Below are 4,462 nucleotides of genomic sequence, written 5' to 3'. Positions count from 1 at the left end.
AATAAATTTGGAAAATTTATCCATTAAAGAGGTATTAAGAACCATAAAAATGTGATCTTGGTCCTTCTATCCCCTCCATGCAAGGGTTATGATGTCATAATGGATTATTAAGTTAGGGTTTTAGCTTTTGGACCTTTTCTGGCCATGGAAAGTCATAAAGGTTGAAACTTTATGACTTAGAACGATGTTTTGGGTCTAGATCTAAATTTGGATGAAAAGTCTTTAAGGAATAAGCACTCAATGAGAAGATTTTGACCCAGGTGGAGTACGCTGGGCGTACCAAGATGTACGATGTGCATACTATGTTAGAACCCCATGGTTTGGGTGAGTCACAACTATACCCAACATAGTGACTGAGTACGTAAGGCATACGTACTTAGTCAGTTTGACTTTTTGAATTGACTTTGACTAGGATTTTGAGCAAGACTGACCTAAGGGCATTTCGAGTAATTTGAGTCGTAGTCTGAGATTTGGGTCCCTGTTAATTGTATAGGTGACTGGTAGAGATAGCTTTTGGAGTAGTTATCGGTACAACTATTCTTTTAGACTGTGAGGCGAGTCTTCTCACTGTGCCTGTGGGTCTAAGGCACCAATGTCGGCCCACTGAATTGTGTATGTAGGATGCTAGCTGTCTTTGTGACTTTTTCATTGTTGTATTATTGGGTTGAGAACCACCCTGGGGTTGGGCCCATTATTGTACGAATGGGTTGAAGGAGACCCCATGTCTGGCCCCAAGGCTAGGCTCATGATTATATGTTGGGTTGGAATATACCTTAGGGCTAGGCCCCGTTGTATGTTTGGTATGTGGTACTTTGGGGAACTACTAAGCATTATGCTTATAGTTTATGTTTATGCTTTCAGGTACTTCCGTTTTCAAAATGAAGGGTCCGGCTTAATCGTACTGCAACCCTTGGAGTGTAATTTTGCACTGAATGTTTACAAATTACTCTTATGTTCTGAGAATAATTTGACTCTGGTCGTCATTTGGAACAATGAATGAATGACTTTAACTTATTTTTAAAATAAAAATTTTACTCGCTATTTTTGGGACGTTACACTATGTAACTAAATTAGACTTCACTCTTGTCTCACCAACTTGCCATTGTACCCTATGTGATCAAAGTTGATTAGGGATGACGCAGTGATCAGAGTTGATAAGATAGCATTGCTGCAACATAGGAAGATCATCCAAGTTAAAATTAATGATCAATTGTCTGATGAAAATATCATGTCTTGAAAATGTATTGCTTAACAAAATTGTTTTGGGTTTTTAGAAGCCATGATGGTTTGCCAAGAAACGGATGTGGCCGTCAAGATTCCGGCGTTGACAAAAGAAGGCAAATGATTAGGAGGAAGAATACAATCGAATCGGAAAAAGGCTTTGCCATGGTGGTGGAGGGTAGCGATTAAAAGGGTTATGCACAGATTTTTCAATTTGAGGAGACTATGCCCTTAAAAACGTTTCATGATATTGTCTCCACGTAAGTGTCGATCCGGTAAAAAATGTACCTGTGGCGCCTTCTGCCGAATGATTTAGATTAACGGGACTAAAATGCAGGTCACAACTCACCTGATGCCCTGTAAAACAACAAAAAAAAAAGGTTTAAAGACTAATTAGAATAACTATGAAAAGTATTTTTATGGTTTGTATATTAGTGGAATTAGAATATTCATTCCACTAACTACTACAAAAACATGTTGCTATACACTTTAGTTTTCCATTATTGACTGGGCACAGCTACCCCACCTCCAAATACATAAAAAGAAAACAAACATGATTGAATTTATCTTTCCCTGCATTGCTCGGCTGTACACTACATGTTGGATAATAGCGTCAGTTTCAACATAATGCAGTCGATATAAACGGGTTCTTTCATCCTCTAAAAATAACCACCCAAAATGGCTTCTCCCCATTCCATCTATGCAACTTCTCTTCTACTTTTGCTTAGTTTTCAATTACTTTGGACCATTTCTGAAGCTGTAGTGCCTGCTTCAGACACCTTCACGTACGTAAACGAAGGTGATTTTGGAGATTATTTCGTGGAGTACGATGCAAATTATCGCGCCCTTCCGCCTTTTATTAACCCATTCCAGCTTTGTTTCTACAACACCACCCCTAACGCATTCACTCTAGCCCTTCGTATGGGAACAGTCCGATCTAAGTCCCTCATGCGTTGGGTTTGGGAAGCAAACCGGGGAAACCCAGTTCGTGAGAACGCCACCCTCACCTTCGGTGCAGATGGAAACCTTGTCCTGGCGGATTCCGGTGGCCGGATTGCCTGGCAAACTAACACCGCCAACAAAGGTGTCGTCGGTTTTCAGATGCTGCCAACTGGTAACATGGTTCTTCATGATGGCAAGAGAAATTTCATATGGCAAAGCTTTGACTACCCTACGGACACTCTCTTGGTGGGTCAATCTCTCCGAGCTGGTGGTGCCAGTATGCTGGTGAGCCGAGCTTCTGACGAGAACAACATCAATGGACAATATAGGTTGGTCATGGAGCCTAGACACCTAGCCATGTATTACAAGAGCGCCAACTCGCCTATTCCAATGCTTTATTGGACCTCTATCGAATGGTTCACCATTATGAAGGGTAGTTTGACTAACCTAACTCTTAATTCAGTCACAGATCCTGATGAGGGTTTTATTTATTACATGAGTTTCGATTACTTCACTACAAACCCCTCATCCAGTTCGAATCGCTACATGGCCTACTCAAGATACAACAACACGTTATCTTATCTTAGACTTGGGATAGATGGGAACCTTCTATTCTACACGTATACTCCAAATGTACAAGACGTTGCCTGGGAACTGGTATACACGTTTCTCGACAGGGGTTCCTTGGAAGGCGAGTGCCAGTTGCCAGAACGATGTGGGAAGTTTGGGCTATGTGAGAATAGCCAATGTGTCGCATGCCCAACACCAAACGGACTAAGTGGGTGGAGCAAAGATTGTGAGGCAAAGAAGGTGCCTTGTAAAGCAAGTGACTTTGGGTACTACAAGCTTGAAGGTGTTGACCATTTTATGATTACGTACACAACGGGAGATGATGGAAGGAAGCAAAGCGAGTGCGAAAGCAAATGCACCAAGGACTGTAAATGCATGGGATATTTCTACCACACGGATGATTCAAGGTGCTGGATTGCTTATGATTTGAAAACATTAACACGAGTTGAAAACTCGGCTCATTTGGCGTACATCAAAACACCTAAGAAGTAGGGGCCTCATCGAGATCTTTCAATTGCCGACCTTATCTATGAATGTACTCTTTGATTTTATTTTAATCTTTACCCCATTGAATATTGTGTCCGTGATGCTAATCGATCAAGATTCGTAATAAATGAAATAATATTAGTTTTTTATCCAAAAATCAGGAATGGACTAAAAGCAAATCCAACGACATTCTTATTGTCGAGAAGCTACACATGGAGTATTAAATAATGAATGCGGATGCTCAGATGCTAACGTGAGATGGTTTGATCAAAGTTATTTATTTTTTTTATTATTTTGAACCGCATTAAAATTAAAAATCTAACAAAATAGCTAAAAGATAATTACACAGCTCAGTACAAAGAAACAATAGCAAGAGAAGTTGTGGAGCCAACCAACACACTTCGCCTTGTATTTTTTTTCGTATATTAGAAATCCAAGAAGAAGTAACGACAAACAATGTTATAAACAATGGATGAATTTGCTTAACGATTCATCTGCCTGTATTTTCCGTCTGCCTATTTACAGTCAAACTTGATATGAACTTATCTTACTCCCAAAAACCAACTTAAACTTACTCCCAAAAGCCAACTTAAAGGAAGAGAGATGATACTTAGACATATAAACTGTTAGCCTGCTAGAGACCTTGAATAACACACACACACACAAAGTTCTCTGAATGTACTATGAAGATAAAACACACACACCGGAAACAAAAGACTTCACACATTTTGGAAAACACACACTAAGGGTGTTTGTTATTTTTGGATGATTAACTGAAAACAAAGCATCGCACGCCTTATAAACATTACAAGGAACGTGGAGCACTAAACAGGGGATAACCTATCACTACTTCTAAAGCTTTAAAGAGACTAAATCAACAAAGTACAAAAGGAAAATAATAAGACATAGACGTGGAGACTTCAATGCATAGAAACCAGATGCATAAAGGTGTTGAACTTTCAACATATCTCAAATCAATTTCTCCTTGAAGTACCTTTCCCTTATAAAATGATATTGAACTTCGATGTGTTTAGTTCTGGCATGCAAGGTTGGGTTCTGAGCAAGGTGAATTGTAGAGAGATTGTTACAATACAGTGGTATGTTGTAGTTGACTTCTTGATTCAGATTCTCCAAAAGCTGTTTGAGCTACACACACTCTTGGGTTGCCATGGTTGCAGCTCTATATTCGGCCTCTTTGGTTGACAGAGGCACCGTTGGCTGTCTCTTGCTGATCCATGATATA

The 4,462-nt window shown here is 39.8% G+C and overlaps 1 pseudogene; it reads left to right on the top strand.

The window, feature by feature from the left end:
- The first annotated feature begins 1,805 nt into the window (after positions 1–1,805).
- On the top strand, positions 1,806–3,376 carry LOC145067901 (epidermis-specific secreted glycoprotein EP1 pseudogene; annotated as a pseudogene).
- Positions 3,377–4,462: the final 1,086 nt, after the last annotated feature.

The sequence above is a fragment of the Lactuca serriola genome, chromosome 1 (genome assembly GCF_051521515.1).
Source record: "Lactuca serriola cultivar US96UC23 chromosome 1, Lser_US96UC23_V15, whole genome shotgun sequence".
Classification (NCBI taxonomy): domain Eukaryota; kingdom Viridiplantae; phylum Streptophyta; class Magnoliopsida; order Asterales; family Asteraceae; genus Lactuca; species Lactuca serriola.
The sequence above is the reverse complement of the archived record's forward strand: the minus strand, read 5'-3'. Positions and strand labels throughout refer to the sequence as shown.